Raw genomic sequence first — 19892 nt, forward strand, 5'->3', positions numbered from 1 at the left:
CACCCAGCTGGCACAACTGCATATGGCCTCTTCATGTGGCCAGGGCTTCCTGACAGCATGGTGGCTACTTCCCAGAGCAAGCATCTCAGGAGAGAGATTTGCGCATAGGTACATGATCCTTATGACCCAGCATCGTGGCTCATGCAGGGCCAAGTCCTCTGCATTTGGTCACAGAAGCAGCCACAAAGTCCCACTCAGTTTCCAGGGGAGGAAGAGCAGACTCTACCTCTTGATGAGGAGGGGCAAGGCTTCAGAAGAAGGTGTAGGATGGGGGATAGTGTTGTGGCCATTTCAATTTATTTATTTTGTATTTATTTATTTTTTTTTGAGAAAGAGTCTCCCTCTGTTGCCCAGGCCTGAGTGCAATGGTGTGATCCAGCTCACTGCAACCTCTGCCTCCTGGGTTCAAACTATCCTCCTGCCTCAGACTCCCGAGTAGCTGGGATTATAGGCACATACCACCAAGTCTGGCTAATTTTTGTATTTTTACTAGAGACGGGGTTTCACCATGTTGGCCAGGCTGATCTTGAACCCCTGACCTCAAGTGATCCACCTGCCTCGGCCTCCCAAAATGCTGGGATTATAGGTGTGAGCCACTGCTGCTGGCCTGTTATGGCCATTTTTAGAAAATGCAGTTGGCCATGGGAGTGTTGGATGAGAAAATGCCATTTAAGTGTTTAGCATGTAAGTGCTTCATAGTAGCGATTATTATTATCTTTGCTATTATTGGAAAGACTCAGCATCTCTTTGCATAAAAGTGTCCTTCAGAACCTGTGAGAGCTAAAGGTGCAGCAGGAAGTGGGATAATTTTAATCAGGGCCCTGAGTAATTGGTCCAAAATGCACTGGGATTTGTCCCAAGTCACCCAGTGTATTAGCACTCAGTCCAAGCAAGACTGGCCTGCGACATAGCTGTTTTTTCTGTTAGTAATGCTGTCTCTTCCTGGGGTATCCTCCCTGGCCTCAGTTTCCCCTCTGAACCATAAAAGTGTCCTGGTTCTGCCTCCTCAGAGGCCAAGGGGATGAGGGTGGAGGACATGAATTCTCTTGGCTGTGCCCATCCTGGGCCACCAGCCATGCCTGTCCTTTCTCAGCCCGGGGGAGCTCGGTTGCCTCTGAACCCATGCGTGGCAGTCCCTCCAGGATATGAGGAATAAGACTGCCAGGTCGAGGGCAGATCTATTTTGGAACCTGGGACCCCATAAAGGCCCGGAGGACCCAGTGACCCAGAAAACCAACAGGCCCCTCTGTGTTTTGTTTTTATTAAACAAGCACAACATGTCCCTCATAGAAAAGCCAGAAAATCCATGTTGGCAAGAAGGCAAAAATAAATGTTGCCTGTACTCTCACCAGCCAGAGGCAAAAACCAGAGCTAATATTTTGGAGTTTTCCCCCCACAAATAATTTTTTTCTGCATGTAGATGCATGTATTTTTCAGTAGGGTTTCTAGCGAAAAAAAAAATCGATAAACAATTGTTTTTTAAGTTTTCTTTTACTTATTTTGGATTTTCTTTTTTTTCTTTTTGGAAAAAACACTAGAAAGCCGGGCACGGTGGCTCATGCTTGTAATCCCAGCACATTGGGAAGCCGAAGTGGGAGGATTGCTTGAGCTCAGGAGTTCGAGATCAACCTGGTCAATATGGCAAAACCCTGTCTCTTAAAAAAAAAAAAACAACTGAGACCTCCTGACTTCCAACCGGAAGTTATGTTTGCCAGATGTGGTGGTTCATGCCTGTAATCCCTGTACTTTGGGAGATCGAGGAAGGTGGATCACTGGAGACCAGGAGTTTGAGACCAGCCTGGCCAACATGATGCAACCCCGTTTCTACTAAAAATACAAAAAGTAGCTGAGCTTGGTGGCGCAGGCCTATAATCCCAGGGACTCAGGAGGCTGACCCAAGAATCGCTTGAGGCTAGGAGGCAGAGGTTACAGTGAGCAGAGATCGCGCCATTGCACTCCAGCCTGGGAGACAGAGGGAAACTATGTCTGAAAAAAAGTTAAAAAAAAATCAGACAAGTGCACAGGATAACCTGACACACCCCCATATCATCATCACTCCAGTGGGCACATGTTAACATTTTGCATATTTGCCTTGGATTGTTAAACAATGAAATATTACAGGTAATGTCAGTATTCCTTGTAACTTTTTTTGGTCTCATTTTCTCTCCCTCCCTGCCCATAGGTTCCTATATTTTTATATAAATAATATTTTTGTGTTCTCAAAACTTAAATATATGCTATTGTACTGAATACAATGTCCTGCTTATATTACATTTTCCAGATTTATGTAAATGACACATACGGATCTTGTGACCAAGGACATTTTCTTTTCACTGCTGTGCAGCATTGCATTATATAATTATGACACTATTTATCCGGTCTTTGGCAGATGGATATTTAAATTAATTCAGTTATCTCATTATTCCTAGCAATACTGCTATTACTATCTTATATGGGACCACTTGTGCTTACAAGCAACGGTTCCTCTGGGGAACTAATTGAGGCATGCTCCTCCTGGGGCATGGAATATATGTGCTGCCAGCCTGCGGCAGCTGCTGAACTGTACTCCTAGTCTCTCTGCTGAGTTAACTGCAGTAGAGTCCTCATCGCTCCGCATCCCTGCCATCCGTTGATGTGGTCCTGCTTTGCCTTTGTTCCAATCTGATGGCTGTGAAATCGTACGTGCAATTATAGTGCCTGCTTTTTCTACTTAACAGGAGACTATGGAACCATCTTCCTGTGCAGAATATTATTCTATATGTGCATGTTTCAAGGTGGCATAACCTGAAAGCCTCCATGGGGGCGTTGCTGGGATTTTCTTAACCAATTCCCCATTGTTGGACAACAGGGTTTGTTTCTGTGGTAGATTGCAAAACTGACCACAGATGCCACCCACCCCCGTAAACATGCTCCTTTGCAATGTGACCCTGCAGTTCTCCCTGTTAAGAGGCAAGTCTATTTCTCTGCTCCCTTAATGCTGACTTCTTTGGCCAATGGGACGTTTTTGAGCAGATGATTGAAAAGGGCTTGTGTTCTGGGGCTTGCTCTCTTGCTGCACCTGGGACCCTGAGACTGCCATGTGAATGAGTCCTGGCTAGCCTGATGAGAAACACTTGGCCAAGTCATCCGGTCATCCCAGCTGACATCAAACCATCCATCAGATTCATGAGTGAGGCCATGCTAGACCATCTATCTAGCCCAGCCAAACTGGTACAAACCAGAAGCGAAGTCTAGCTGGCCTGCAGAGATGTGAGAAATGAATGTTGTCTTAAGTCACTAAATTTTGGAGCTGGTCTGTTAGACAGTAAGACTGATACAGTTCCACTTAGCTCTTTCCTTTGCTCAACCAATTACTGTCTGGGAACCTTGGGCAAGTTGCTAAGCCTTAGTTTTCTCCTCAGTACAATGGGGGATTAAATATGCACCCCTCAAAGTCATTGCGAAGATTGAATGAGATGATACCTGTCAGTATCACATGGCGAGGACCCCATAACCAGGGGATCCTCTTTCACATCAGGTGGTCTTAGATATGACCTGTGACCATTGCTTCTTGGTTCTCCCTGCTGCTTCTTTATCCAAAACATACTCACCCTTCCAAGTTTTCTGGGAAGTATCAACATGTAAATGTAAATCCAAATCCCTGGTGCTCTCCAAGACTTCCAGGTCTCTCCTCCTTCCAGGACCTTCCCTCTTGAGATTAGGCATGGTGGCTGGGTGCAGTGGCTCATACCTGTAATCCCAGCACTTTGGGAGATGGAAGCAAGCCATCTCATGAGGCCAGGAGTTGGAGACCAGCCTGGCCAACATGGTGAAACCTTGTCTACTAAAAATACAAAAAATAGCTGAGCATGCTATGACTCAAGTGATTTTCATACCTCAGGAGGCTGAGTCTGGGAGGTGGAGATTATCTTGGTGAAGCCAAGATGGTGCCACTGGAGGCTGAGTCTGGGAGGTGGAGATTATCTTGGTGAAGCCAAGATGGTGCCACTGCACTCCATACTCCAGCAAGAGCTTGTCTCAAAAAAAAAAAAAGAAGAAAAGAAAAGAAAGGGAAGGGAAAGGGAGGGGAGCGGGGGGGAGAGGAGAGGGGAGAGGAGGGGAGGTGGTCTTCATCCAGACCCTAAGAGAGGGTTTCGTGGATCTCAAACAGGAAGTAATTCACAGCGAGTCGCAGAGTGTGCTGAGAAGAGACAGTTTATTGAAAGCTACTCAGTTACAGAGAAGTGTGTCCTCAGAAAGCAAGAAGAGGAATGTACTGTCTTTGTTTTAAAGTCTTCTAATATAGGTGTCTTATCTATCTTGACTTTACTATGGTCTAAGACTCATCCCGAATTCTCTCCCACGTGAGATCCAGGAACCCACTCTTGGAGTCTGGGATAAGACCATTTTTCCAGTCATATCGGGACTGTTCTTTTCCTCTGCTCTACATCAGACCTTCGGGAGGATAGGAATATGCTCTTCTCGGGGCCTGGACTCAAGCCTGGGTATTTTATCTATGTAAAAGCTAAGCTATGTCTACATGCAGGTGGACCGACAGTGTGACAAAATCCATCACCGTTGACCTAAATAAAGTTATCCTTGGCATTTTAGTAAGTATATCAAAGCATGATGATAATGATTTTGAAAGCATAGATTGTTATGTGATAACGGGACGTCTGGGCATTTTGCTGTCGTGGGAGTTTGCCCTTGCAGGCATCACTGGGCAGCTCCCTTTGCCATAAACATCTTATGACTGTGGGTCATGACTAGCAAAGAATGTGTCTTGCTAGTTTTAAGATAGAATTGATTTTAAAATGGTGTCAACCTAGCTCTCCTATGCTCCTGTTTCCTGAACATAATCCCCCCTCTACTTATGAGAGAACCCTTCATCTTAAGGGTAGATGAATGGTGAAGTGCATTGGAACTAGTGGCAAGTTTTGGTGGGCAATGGTGGGAGGGGTAGAGGACCCTCTGAAAAGACTCACCTGCATGCCAGTGCTGGGGGATGAGAGGAGAGTATTCCAAGGAGGAGAAGAGACAGGGTTCAGCCCAAATTTACCTCCCCAGTCTCCACTTGACTTCCTCTCTCCCCTCTCCCTTCCTTTCTCTCATTCTCTCTCTCCAAGTGGAGGCTGGATCCCTAGGGAGGACGAGGCCCAGGCTTGAGTCCAGGCCCCGAGAAGAGCATATTCCTATCCTCCCGAAGATCTGATGTGGAGCAGAGGAAAAGAACAGTCCTGATATCACCGGAAAAAGGGTCTTATCCCAGACTCCAAGGGTGGGTTCCTGGATCTCATGCGGGAGAGAATTCAGGATGAGTCTTAGACCATAGTAAAGTCAAGATAGGATTCGAGACTTTTCGATTACAGAGTAGGGCATGCTCAGAAAGCAAGAGGAGAACGCACCCATTTCAGATACCAGCACTTGCTCATATAGGTAGTTAAGCGTAGCGCATCTTGGTTCTCCCCTGTAATCCCAGCCAAAGTGGGCAGATCACTTGAGGCCAGGAGTTCAAGACCAGCCTGGCCAACATAGTGAAACCCTATTTCTACTAAAAATACAAACAATTAGGTGGGCATGGTGGCCTGAGCCTGTGGTCTTAGCTACCCAGTGGGCTGAGGCAGGAGGGTCGCTGGAACCTGGGAGGTGGAGGTTGCGGTGCGCTCAGATGGCACCACTGCACTCCATTGTGGGTGACAGAGTGAGACTCTGTTTCAAAAAAAAGGAGTAGTGTACTCTGTTACAAAGGCTTGTGATCAGCTTGTGACTGGCTACTAGTATTGCTACTTTCTTATGTTACTGTTGATTTTAGCAAGAATTTATGAGTGTACAATTATCTTTAAAGCAAAACCTATTCTTAAACTAAGAATGTTTTTTGTTCGTAAGATATTGGGACATTTCCAAAAGTTCTGGGTCTTTAGTTAGTTAACATCATTAACTCATTCCCTCAACATGAACATCTCGTGAGCAAGAATGTCCACACCCCTGGAAATGTAACCCAGCAGGTTTGGCTTTTTCTGGCCTATATTCAAGATGGAGTCAGTCTGGTTAGGACGCCTTTGACCCTGAGATTCAGTGCCTCACAGCCCTTGCCCGGCCTCTAACTCTCTGTGTGATCTAGAGTTGACCTAGGTCAACTCTAGACCATGGCTACTCTCTGGGCTTCTCCTAGCTTCCCAGCACTTTTCTTCTCTGTTTAAGGAGGGAGCTAGTCTGGTGCCACCATTTTCCAGCTGCCTGTCCTTAGGCAAATTATTCAACCTCTGTGTACCTCAGTTTCCTCACCCGTGAGATGAGGACGGCCCAGTTCCAGGGTTATGGTGAGGATAACCCTGTGCCAAGTGCTCCGTGGCTGCCGCGATTTACTATCATTACAGTGGTTTTGCCCTTCTACTGCTTTGCCAGCGTTGCTATTAGTATTCAAAATGCAGATTGGTGGCTGGGTGCAGTGGCTCGTGCCTGTAATCTCAGCACTTTGGGAGGCAGAGGTTAGAAGATCGCCCAGGGGTTCTAGACCAGCCTGGGCAACATGGTGAAACCCGATCTCTACAAAAAAATACAAAAATTAGCCAGGCACTGTGGCAAGCGCCTGTAGTCCTCACCTGAGCCCAGGGAGGCAGAGGCTGCAGTGAGCTGTGATTGCGCCACTGCACGACAGCATGAAGGAGAGGGCGAGACCCTGTTTAAGGAGGTTTATTCTGAGCCGAATATGAGTGACTGAAGCCTGTGACACAGCCCTAGGAGGTCCTGAGAACATGCGGTCAGGGTTAAAGCTTGATTTCGTACATTTTAGAGGTGCAGAAATTACAGGCAGACATTAATCAATCCATGAAAGGTGTACATTGGTTTTGTCCCGAAAGGCAAGACAATTTGAAAAGGCGGTGGCTTCCAGGTTATAGGTGATTCAAAGATTTTCTGATCAGCAATTGGTTGAAAGAGTTAAGTTATTATCTAAAGACCTGGAATCAGTGCATTAAGATCGGAGGCTGTGGAGACAAAAGTTCTTACTATGCAAATGAAGTCTGCAGGTAGCAGATAGAGGGTAAAGGTGCCAGACTCTTCCCTAAATGTCTCCTACATCAGGAAAAGACCTGGAAAGGGAAGAGGGTTCTCTACAGGATGTAGATTTTCCCCACGAGAGACAGATTTGCAGTAACATTTCAAAAATGTCAAAGAAATATATTTTGGGGTAAAATACTTTCATTTCTTTCAGGGCCTGCTGCCTGCTGTGTGATGGTATACAAGGAATTTGGTATCTCATTGCTATGAAGAGTCTGTTTGGTCAGTCTTAAGCTGTCTGTATTATCTATCTATCTATCTATCTATCTATCTATCTATCTATCTATCTATCATCTATCTATCATCATCTATCTATTGAGACAGAGTCTCGCTCTGTCATCCAGGCTGAAGTGCAGTGGCACAATCTCGGCTTACTACAGCTTCCACCTCCTGGGTTCTAGTGATTCTCCTATCTCAGCCTCCAAGTATCTGGGATTACAAGCGTGTGCCACCATGGCTGGCTAATTTTTGTATTTTAGTAGAGATGGGGTTTCACCATGTTGGCCAGGCTGGTCTCGAACTCCTGACCTCAGGTAATCTGCCTGCCTTGGCCTTCCAGACGTGAGCCACTGCAACCTGCCAAGCTCTCTGTTTTAATGTTAACGCTGGTCAACTGTGCCTTTATTCCAAAGGGAGGAGGGTATGAGGCATGCCTGAACCCTGCTCTCCATCATGGCCTCAACTAGATTTTCAGGGTTTGTTGGGTCCCCTTGGCTGACAGAGGGGTCCATTCAGTCAGTTGGGGAGCTTGTTTTTGTTTACAGTTTTGAGGTCCCTTCTGGCTTTCAGTCTGGCCTGGTTGCTGCCCATCTGGTCACTTCTCCGTCACTGTTGGAGATCAGCGTTCATCCACCCCATGGATGCTCTGCCTGGAGTGAGGGTGGGAAATGGGACATGACCTCCCTCCACGGGATGCACCCAGGCCCTCTCTGCTCCAGCCTTCCAGTGCTCCTCACCCGAATACTCTTCTGCAGGGACCCCAGCTTTACTCCCCTGAAAAAGAAAGTTTCCATCAGAAGGAGAAGACAGGACCAGAAATTGTCCCTGAGCCTACATGTCTACTTGCATATTTATTTTTGAAAACCTGGAGAGGAGGAAGTGAGAAGGAAGGAGATGAAGCCCTCAGCCTATCTGCTACCTCCTGGGTACCTTCAGGATCCAGGGGCCCTCTGCATCCCACCTGCCTCCTTGTCTTACCCTAGCTCCTGCCCTGTCCCCCCACCGCTTCCCTCCCCTGTCCTGAGGGGGTGCCCTTTCTCCCCTCCAGGCCAGCCCAGCCCTTCTGGAGAACAGCAACTTGAGCTGGTCTTTTCATGCTCTGCTTGATTAAAATGCAGAAGGCGCCTCTATCCAGAAGACTTGGCTTGGCCCTAATCACTCCCAGCCCCCTTGGCTGAGTGGCCACCCGCTGTTGGCTGCCCTCGTCCCACACTGGAAGGGACAGAGGAGCAGAGGCAGGACTGGGGCCAGCATTCAGGCTGGGCAGGAGGTTTGTGGGTGGAAGGTGAGGTGGGCAGCCCATCGGCCACTCGTAAGGGCAGGATGGAGCAGTGGTTAGGAGCGTGGGCTTTGATGTCAGATGGCCTGGGGTTACAGCCTGACTTTGCTCTTTACCATCTGTGAGTTAAGTCCTCTGGGCTTCAGGTTCTCCATCTGTAAAATGGGACTGATGTTGGAAGATGTCCTACTTAGTGCCTGCGCTGTCGTGAGCACTCAGTGAATCCACTGTAAGACTTCAGCCCCCAGACTCCCATGTTCCCTTGTCCTGGCTTCCCTGCGCCTCTCCTGCCACTTTCCTCAAAGTTGCTCTCAGCCAAGCCTGGGGGGGCCACAATCCGGGGATGAGGCCCCTGACATCCCTCTTCACAGCTACCCAGCACCAGAGTCATCAGGGGCTCAAAACTCGGAGCTCCTACCACGGCCGGGCAAGGCATGACATGCCTACTCTCCCTCTTATTCTGACACTGCAATGGTTAATTCTGTGAAAAAATTTCTAGAAGGATATAAGGCAAAGAGTTAAGTTGTGTCCCATCCGTTCACTCCTGGCCCCAATCCCACCCCCCGCCCCCCGCCAGCTCTCTGCGCAGGCAGCTCCTGTGGGTGCGGTGCACACTGCCCTGCAGCTTCCTTTGCCCATTGCACAATGGGCTCTGGACGGAGCCCTGTCAGTGCCACAAGTGAGCCCTACGTCAAGGTTTGTCGTCGCTGCATCATTTTCCACCATGTGGTTGGGTCACCGTCAGTACAGCCAACTGTCCCTCATGGACATCCAGGCTGCAGCCAGATTCCTTCTAACAAGGCTTCAGGAAAAGTCCTCCTCAGCGCCTCTGTGCACACGGCACATTTCTCTAAGGCAGGTTCCTGGGTGTAAGGCTGATGGGTAGCATGTGCTCCTTACCTGTGGAGGGCTGGTCAATCCCCACCTCTCCTGCAGGCTGTTCTAGACTCCCGCCCCATGTGTGGGGATGCCTGTTGCCCTCACACTTTTATCCTGGCGATCCCAGCCTCCTTGCCTCCCTTGTTTTCTCGTTCCAATCAGTTCCGGGTAGCTAGAGGGTTGAGACTCCTCTCACAGCTGTGCAGTAGATGCTTGGCTCTCAGTCGGTCACCTCTGGCTGAGATCAGTGTTTATCTTCATGTCAGTGGATACCGTCACAGACATCCACAAGAATCAGCGGTCAGCGGGGAAGAGGTTTAGGTGCATGGAAGAGTGCTTTGCCCCTTGGGGTTAGGAATCTTGTGCCCTGGTTCAAATCCTGGCTGCACTCCCTGCTGGCTGTGTGACTTCAGATAAATTACTTGATGTCCCTGAGCCTGAGCTGGGTCATCAGAAAAGCCAAGCTAGTAAGAGCATGTAGCTCTGACGGCTGCTGCAAAGTTTGGATGAGTTGATACATGCTCAGTTCTGGAAAGAGCGCTGGGCACATTACCTGCTGGTTATTTGGGCACCTCCAGCCCAAATAATAAGAGATCAGGGGTGATGTTGGGAGATTAGTGCTGTTGCTCACTGGAGGCTGTACTGAGTGTGCAGAGAGCTTCAGGGAACCTGCAGCTATGAGAGGTAAAGGATCGTGCCAACTGGGACTAGAAATCCACCAGCAGCAGGTCTTTGGGTCATCTCTCCACATGCACGGTGGGGTTGTTTGGGGCCCACTAGGGAGGGTGGCTGGTCTGAGGGTGGCCTGGCCTGGATGGGAAGTGAGATTTCCAGAGCTGGCGCTCAGTCCAGAGCATGAGCCTTGATGAGGAACAGATGCACTCACAGTCCGGGGTCCCCGCCCTCCCTTCCTCCACAGCCCCATTTTGGGGTGGCGATGGCTTCCAGATGGGCTTGGCTCTGAGTGGTACCTTAAGTGACTCAGTCTGAGTCCCTGAGAGGCGGGACAGAGGGCCTCTTCCCTGGTTCTCAACTCCCGTGGCCCTGGGGGATACCTGTGGTAGCTGGGTTCAGGCTGGGTGAGCTTGGGAATGTCAGCCCTGCTGGGAGCCTCAGTTTCCCCATCTGAGAAACAGGGATTCTCTACCAAGCTGGCTCGGCAGAGCCACTGTGTCCTGTGAACCCCAAGGAGAAACACGAAGCAGGACCAGGAACCCCCAGGAAAGCGGGCTTTTTTGGTTTTATTTTCCTTTTGTATTTACTATCTGAGTGTATAGTACATAGCCATAGCATAAAATTTCAAAGGTTCAAAAGAGGCCATAGGTGGAAGTAAGCCTGTCTGCCATCCCTGCCTCCAGACACCCAGATCCATCTTCCTGGAGGCAATCCCTGCCACCAATGTCTTGAGATTCTGCCCAGAGACATTGTATACACATGCAAGAAAATACACATAGGAATTCTTCTTATGCAATGATGACAAACTTCACACACACAACTTCGCACTGTCCTGTTGTTACTTTAGTCACACCCTCTAGAGATCTATCTTATGTCACTCCATAAAGTGCCATACATATATATATATATATATATTTTTTTTTTTTTTGATGCCTGGCCAAACAGTTTCAGAATATCACACAACTGTTCAACTAACTGACCAGGAGGGATCTGAGCAGTGTGCACCCGTAAAGTTGTATGTGGCTGCTGGCCAGATGCCAGCTCTGTGTCTTCATGGTTCACCATTGCATGGATGGGCCAATTGCAGGGACAGGTAATTTATAAAGGAGAGAGGTTTCATTGACTCACAGTTCCTCATAACTGGGGAGCCCTCAGGAAACCTACAATCGTGGTGGAAGGGGAAGCAGGCACATCTTACATGGCAGCAGGTGAGAGAGTGTGTGAAGGAAGTGAAGGGTGAAGAGCTCCTTAATCAGTCTTCAAGAGATAAGCACAGGCTGTTTCCAACATTTTCCTCTTTAAATGAAGGTTGCAGTACATACCTGTTTTGTATATTTGTGGGAGGATATATATAGAATAACTTTCTAGAAGTGAAATTGCATTTTGTATCCCTATTTTTTAAAAATTCTCAATTTCCACCTCCTACCATATACAATAATTAACTTGAAATCTCCCATAAATATAAATGGAAAACCTAAAACTGTAAAACTTCTAGACAGCAACATAGAAGAGAAATCTTTACAACCTTGAGTTAGGCAAGACACAAAAAACATGTTTTAGGTAAGACACAAAAAGCGCAAAAGCAAAAAAGATAAGTTTGTCTTAATCAAAATACAACACTTCTGCTCTTCAAATAATGCTATTAAAAAAACGAAAGGACAAGCCACAGATTAGGTGAAGATATTTGCAAAAGTCATATCGGATAAAAGACGTGTATTCAGAATACATATTCAGTGCTTTCACAACTCAATAACAAGAACAAATAATCCAATAACAAATGGGCAAAAGGTTTAAAAAATATTTCACCCAAAAGCAGATACTGATGGCAAATACACGCATAAAAAGATACTCAGTGTTATCAGTCATCAGGGAAACACATGCTGAAACCACAGTGGGCTGCCACACACACCTGCTAGAATGGCTAACACGAAAATAACTGAGAGTATCTGGAGAGGGTAGCCAGCAACTGGAACTCAGGCAAACAGTTTGGCAATTTCTCATTAAATGATCTAGCTATCCTACTCTTAGGTACAAAGACTAATGAAAGAGAAATTTGTGTTTTTAAAAAAACCTGTATGCAAATATTTGTAAGAGCTTTTCTCATAATCACCAAAAACTGGAATAACTGTTGTATTCGTCTAGTCTCACACAGCTATAAAGACACTACTTGAGACTGGCTAATTTAAAAAGGAAAGAGGTTGAATCGACTCACAGTTCTGCGTGGCTGGGGAGGCCTCGGGAAACTTACAATCATGGCGGAAAAGGAAGCAGGGGAAGCAGGGAGGTCTTACAAGGCAGCAGGAGAGAGAGAGAGCGTGTGAAGGAAGTGAAGGAAGCGAAGGGGAAAGAGTCCCTTTTAAAACATCAGATCTCATGAGAACTCACTCACTATCACGAGAATAGCATGGAGGAAACTGCCTCCACGATCCAATCACCCCCCGCCAGGTTCCACCCTTGACATGTGGGGATTGTGGGGATTACAATTAGAGATGAGATTTGGATAAGGACACAGAGCCAAACCATCTCAACTGTCACCAACAGGTGAATAGCTAAATAGGGGAATACTACTCAGCAATAAGAGGGAAAGAACTATTGATACATGCAAAATACAGATGCATCTCAAATGCATTGTGTAAGGTAAAAGAAGCCAGACTCAAAAGGCTGGGTCACGGCGGGGAGGAGAACGGTGGGTGGGCAGGCAACACAGACAGGGGCCTTTGCAAGTGGCTTCAGGGCTCATGATGCGTTGGAGTCTCAGTCTGAAGAAGGGAGCCTCACTGGTAGCGGGGCAGGGATATGGGGTAATAGGGAGCTATTTGGGACAGGAAGCTCTCTTAGTGCGGTACAGAAAGTATGAGACACTGATACTATGTGCAGCCTCAAACTCAGGCTTCTCACTCTAAGCCGTGTGGCCTCAAGCAAGAGACTGAATCTCCGTGCCTCAGTTGACTCTTCCATGAAGTGCTCCCTTTTCTGTTGGGCTGCCTCAGGAGTGAACTGTGCCCGGGACAGAGGGAGCACTCAGAAGTGATCTGGCGCCCCTCAATGCATTCCTTCCTTCTTTCATTCATTCCACAACTATAGATTGTCTACTGCATGCCAGGTGCTCTTCTGGGTGCTCGGGACATGGTGGTAAACAAAGCAGATACAGTCCCCATGCATGGTCTAGAGGGGAGACAAGCACAGTCAGGAGACAGAGGCAGATTACAGAGAGGTAAACAGGCCGGGCGCAGTGGCTCATGCCTGTAATCCCAGCACTTTGGGAGGCTGAGGAGGGAAGATCATATGAGGTCAGGAGTTTGAGACCAGCCTAGCTGAGATGGTGAAACCCTGTGTCTTCTAAAACTACAAAAATTAGCCGGTGTGGTGGTGCAAGCCTGTGATCACAGCACCTTCGGAGGCCAAGGCGGGCGGATCGCTTGAGGCCAGGAGTTTGAGACCAGCCTGGATAACATAGCAAAACACCGTCTCTACTAAAAATAAAAAAATTAGTTAGGCATGGTGGCAGACACCCATACTCCCAGCTACTTGGGAGACTGAGGCAGGAGGATCACTTGAACCCGGGAGGCAGAGTTGCAGTGAGTCAAGATTGTGCCACTGCACTCCAGTCTGGGTGACAGAGTGAGACTCTGTATCACACACACAAAAAAGAGGTAAACAGATAAAGAAAATAATTTTAGATCATCATAAGAGTTAGGAAGAAAACATTAAAAGGCAGTGAATAGAGAATGACCTGGAGGGGGTATGATGTTTAGAGAAGGTTATCAGGGAAAACCTCTTGGAAGAGGTAACATTTGAACAGAAATTTAGAGGGAGAGGAGCCAGCCTTGTGGAGAGCTGGGTGAAGAGCATTACAGGCGGAGGGGGTGGCAAGGGCAAGGGCCCTGAGACCAGAAGGAGTTTGGTGTTTTTCAGAAAACAGAAAGGCCACTGTGGCTGGTTGGGGCAAGGAAAAAAAAGGAAAGGGCAGGAGATAGGTCAGAGAGGGAGTGGGGAATGTCTAGCTTGCGCCAGCCCTGACGTGGGGCAAGACGCCCTCTCTACCCTTGGTCCTGGTGGCTCCTGCTTCCTCCTTGTGTCCACACAACATGATGAGTGCGCTTGGCCATCCCCAGATCCCCCCTGATGCCGTAATGCCCACCCCGCCCCACCCAGCAGTGAGGTCCAGCCTCCAAAACAGCTCCTCCTGCCCATCATTGAATTAATGGGCAGGAATTTTGTTGATTTTGTCAAAGCCATTGACCCCAACCACAGTCTCCTGAGATCAGGAAGGTGCCAGCAATCATACATGAACTGGGTGGATGATGATGTATCATTATCGATGTGAAGGAGGTACCCCAATGTGAGGGCTTAGAGCAGGGGCTCAGCCTCTCAGACCTGGCTGTACCCCTGGCTCCACCTGCTATGACTTACCTGCTACAGAGAGGTAAACAGGCTGGCCCCTGAGCCTCAGTTGCCTCACCTGTAAAATGGGGCAAACAAGTAATCAAACAGATGCTCAACCTCAGTAGTAATCAGAGGAACAAGAGCTAAATAGCAATGAGGCACACCTTTTACCTACATTCCCTGGATTAGCAAATAATAGAGTCAGAAACTTCCAAGTATTCATGACGGTGTGGGAGATGGGAATTCGGTGTTCTGCCTCTGGGTGTTGGGACTGGTTTAGTACCTTGGAGCAGTAAGAAAGACTATATCTGATGGCCCTGGCATTTTCCTCCTGGATATACAACCAGGAGAAATCCTCCTGCAGCTCCAGAAGAAGCCCATTCGAGGTCATGGGTCATCGTGATGGTGTTTGAGGATATGAGCAGTAGATGAGAATCATGTCAATGCCAGGAAAGGCAAATTGCAGGGTTATCTACAACACATAAGATGAAGGCCAGGCACGGTGTCTCATGCCTGTAATTCCAGCACTTCAGGAGGCTGAGGTGGGCAGATCATTTGAGGTCAGGAGTTCAAGACCAATCTGGCCAACACAGTGAGACCCCATTTCTACTAAAAATACAAAAATTAGCCAGGTGTGGTGGCACACAACTGTTATCCCAGCTACTCAAGAGACTGAGGCCTGAGAATTGCTTGAACCTGGGAGACTGAGGCTGCAGTGAGCCAAGATCATACCACTGTACTCCAGCCTGGGTGACAAAGTAAGACTCTGTCTCAAAAACAGAAAAGAAAAGAAATAAAAAACTCCAGATGAAAAATAAATAAATAAAGAATACCAGATGAAAAAAGAAAACTAAAAAATAAAAATTAAAAACACCAGATGCATGGGAGAAAAAAAATATGACGGGGGAAATCTGTAGCACAAGACCATTTCTGTAAAAATTTTTTTTTCAGACACAGAATCTCACTTTGTCACCCTGGCTGGAGTGCAGTGGTGCAATCTCAGCTCATTGCAACCTCTGCCTTCTGAGTTCAAGCGATTCTCATGCCTCAGCCTCCCGAGTAGCTGGGATTACAGGCATGCACCACCATGCCCAGCTACTGTTTGTATTTTCAGTAGAAATGGGGTTTCACCATGTTGGCCAGGCTGGTCTTGAACTCCTGACCTCAAGTGATCCACCTACCTCAGCCTCTCAAAGTGCTGACATTACAAGAGTGAGCCACTGCGCCCAGCCCATTTCTATGAATTAAAAAACTCACAAACTACAGAATATCCCTACATGTGTTAAAAGGATTCACACATATTCAAGCACAGAGAACAGACTCACAGGAGCAGATAGATGCCTGGGTGAGAGGGGGAAGGGGAAAGGGCAGAAGGGCATCAAGGGCGAAATCCAATTCAACTCAATTGTGCAACAGTCGGTTTGCAGAATTGATGAGAATGTTTAACCCAGCTCTTGGCGCCCAAAGTCCAAGTAAAAAAAATAAGTACGCTAAAGCAGATAAAACGGGGGATGATGGAAGGGTGGCGATAGTAGTGCCTTCTCATGGGGAATCCTCGAGGCTCCGATGAGCGAAATCATGTAGCGTACTCAGCCAGGTGCCTGGCACGCAACAAGGTGCCCGGTGCACAGTAGGGCTACCCAGCTGTGAATGTCTGCCGTTTTCCCTCCAGCCTTGAATTCCAGCCTGACTTCTTCTGCTTTTTGGGTAGTGCTGCCCTCTTGTGGCCAACTTAGTGATAGGACTTAGACTGGATAGAGATTGCCATGGTCCAAGGTATCTGAAGGAGCGTGGGAGGAGGGAAGGGAGGGAGCCACAGTGGGGAGATGGGATCACAGGAGGGAGATGGGGTCACAGGAGGGAGATGGGGTCACAGGAGGAAGAGCGACTTCCGGTTGGGGATCAGTTAAGGCCTCCTGGTGGAGAGGAATGTCTAGGCTGAAGCGCAGATTCAATTGGGAGTGAAGGATTGATGAGCAAATGAAAGAATGAATGGAGTTAGAATATTGAGCACTAGCGTTACTTAGCCCTTCTATGTGCAGGGGCTCTACACGGCCTCATATGGTTTTATTCTCTACCACCCCTGGGAAGGGGAATTATTGCTTTGTCTCCTTTGCAGCTGCAGAAAGGGAGGCTCAGTGGGTCAATGACTTGCCAAAGTCAAGCGGCCAGCTACATGCAGAGCTGGGATACACACCCAGGTTGATGTGACTTGCTGGGGGCGCTGTCTTCTCCACTGTGGGGTGGACCGAGGAACCCCAGTGAGCACAGGCACAGGCCACCCCTGACTCTGTCTGGAGTGTGTCTTAGCCGAAGTTAACACTAGATCTGCACAGCGGGTGGAGATGGGTGGGACCTGTGTGGATCATGGGACAGCATGCAGGGGATCTCACCCCGAGGGCTGGACCCTCACTCTGGCAGGCAGCTGAGGCACCAGACGCAGGGGTTAAAGGCGGAGGCTCACTTCTTAAGCTAAAGGACGTGTCTGAAAAATGCTTCATTTTGGAATTTATGTCAAAGCCATTTAAATCTTTTTTTAAGAGTATTTAAAGATCAGTTTTCAAAATGTCCCCAAAGTGTTTCCTTTTTACTTTTCTCGACTTGGTAATATATCCATGGCTAAAAATTCAAAAGGAACCAAAGAGAAAAGTCAGTCTTCTCTCTTTCCACCCTCTCTAACTTCTTCCCACCCCAGACCATCTCTGTTACTGGTTTCTAGAGTGTTTTGTCACCTGTAGGTTTTGCGCATTCATGAATCATACACACATGTATTTTCACTCCTGCCCTTCCCCCCCACATGGGGGCTTACTAGGCATGCTGTTCTGCAACTCGCTTTTTCTTCACTTAATAATTCATCTCAGGGACTGCCTGGTCATTGCGTCAAATGCTTCCTCACAGTGCTTCTCAGCCACGCGTTGTTGCACTGAGCGCTGTGAGATTGCATCGCAGTGTCTCTCCTGTAGATGTTTAGGATGTTTCCAACGTTTTGTGGTCATACACAGGGCTGCAGGGAACAGGCGTGTAAGCCGGTACACTTGTTCTGCTGCACATGGGCCAGGCGAATTGGAGGATAAATCCCTAGCAGTGGATTGCTGGGTCAGGGGATGTGTGCACTGTGATTTGAATAGATGTCAACTCACCTTCTGTAGAGGTTGGGTCAAGTCACCCTCTCCTGAGGAAGGCAGGGAGGTGACGGCTTATCCCTACCCAGCCAAGGCCCTGTGCTTTCATTTTCTTTCTTTCTTTTTTTTTTTTTTTGACTCTTAGTCAATCAGATAGGTGGAAAATAGTAGCTCTGTGTGATATTATTGACATTTAATTTGAGTAAGGGTGACTGTTTGGAGTTCCTTTTCTAGATGAAGCATTTTTGCCATGCAGGGACAATGCTGAGCCAATGACATGAAAGTGCCACTCTGGACACACTTGATTCCCTAGGACGCTCATTTTCTCAGGCTGAGTGGGATGTGCACCTGTGGATGCCTGCGATGGAGTGGTCACCTGGGATGGAGTGGCCGCCTAAGATGGAGTGGCCACCTGGGATGGAGTGACCGCCTGGGATGGAGTGGCCGCCTGGGATGGAGTGACCGCCTGGGATGGAGTGGCCCCTGGGATGGAGTGGTCACCTGGGATGGAGTGGCCGCCTGGGATGGAGTGGCTGCCTGGGATGGAGTGGCCCCTGGGATGGAGTGACTGCCTGGGATGGAGTGGTCACCTGGGATGGAGTGGCCGCCTGGGATGGAGTGACCGCCTGTGATGGAGTGACCGCCTGCGATGGAGTGGTCGCCTGGGATGGAGTGGTCGCCTGGGATGGAGTGACTGCCTGGGATGGAGTGGCCGCCTGCGATGGAGTGACTACCTGGGCTGGAGTGCCGCCTGTATAGTGACCACCTGGGATAGAGTGACCACCTGGGATGGAGTGGCCGCCTGGCGTGGAGTGACCGCCTGGGATGGAGTGGCCACCTGGGACGAAGTGGTTGCCTGGGATGGAGTGGCCCCTGGGATGGAGTAGCCCCTGGGATGGAGTGGCCCCTGGGATGGAGTGGCCCCCTGGGATGGAGTGGCCACCTGGTGGAGGGCAAGGTTTTTGAGTGCCCATTCCACCACTTACTTTCTGACCCTCAGATTTCCCCTTTGTGAAAAATGGAAATAATAATAGAACCCACTTCAGATAGCTCTGAGAAGGATGAATTTAAGTTTTTAATGTGAAATGCCTGGCACAGTTCCTGGCTCAGAGTTAGTGCTTAGGAAATGATGTTTGTTTAGTGAATAAATGAAAGATATATAATCACCTTAAAAGCTTTTATTGAGTACTTATTATGAAGGCTTTCTCATGTATTAACATATTTAAGCCTCACAATGATACCAGAAGGGGAACTTTTATTATCCCCCTTTAAAGATGAGGAAACTGAGGCACAGAGAGAGAGAGATACAGGATCTTGCCTAAAGGCTCATTGGTGGCAGTCATTGTTGGCGACGGGATGCGTAGTCTTTTGTCTGCTCTTCCCCATCTCACTTCCCTGCTTCCCACTCTAGGAGAGAGGTGCCACCATAAACCCCGTTCCAGCTGCCCATTGCATGAAGCAACCCTCCCCAACCTCAGAGGCATAAGCAAGCAACCATTTTATCATATGCCTGGGTTCTGAGGATCAGGAGTTCAGACAGGATAAGGTGGGCAGCTTATCTCTGCTGGGCCTTAGATGGGAGCACTCTATGCCTGGGAGGATTCGGGGGAGGGTGGGCAGGGTAAAACAGGAAGGACTAGAAGACCCACTTATGAGAAGGCTTTTCAGTTGGAAGTCTGGCTGGAGGATCCACTCTGCCTTATAGATGGTAGTTTGGCTACGGCTATGGGTGAGGGTAGAGTTGTTGGGGACTGAGTGGGAGCCAGCAGACCCCAGGGCTGAGTCCACATGTTCCAGGATATGACAGCTTAGGACGCTTAGAAATTCCAGGGCTGATACCCCCAGGAGTAGCTTCTCCAGGCCTTTGCTCCCCCTCCCCACCCACCTCATTAACATCTCACACTCTTCAGTTCTCAGATTGGCTATCTGGTCCTGGAGGAGGAGCTCCCTAACCCCTGCACACTGTAGATGGGATTTGCTAGATCCTGTCTGCATGGAAGGTCTTATCACATTGTTGTAATTGACTGCAGACTGAACGCTCGGAGGACAAGACAGGGTCTTTATCACCAGCACCCAGCACAGTACCAGGCACGCAGTAGGTACTTTATATATATTCATTGAATGAATGAATGGGTGAGACTGATGGATTTTGAATGATTTGAACTTGAGCCTCAGCTTCTCCTTCTAGAAGTTAGCTGGCCCGGTAGCTGTAAAGGTGGCAGGGGTAGGAGGGAGAAGTGAGGTTACTAAGAGGAATTCAGAAAAATGGGTCATGATTTATGCTGAGGAGAGAA

This window comes from Callithrix jacchus, chromosome 5, assembly GCF_049354715.1.
Source record: "Callithrix jacchus isolate 240 chromosome 5, calJac240_pri, whole genome shotgun sequence".
In the NCBI taxonomy this organism is placed as follows: domain Eukaryota; kingdom Metazoa; phylum Chordata; class Mammalia; order Primates; family Cebidae; genus Callithrix; species Callithrix jacchus.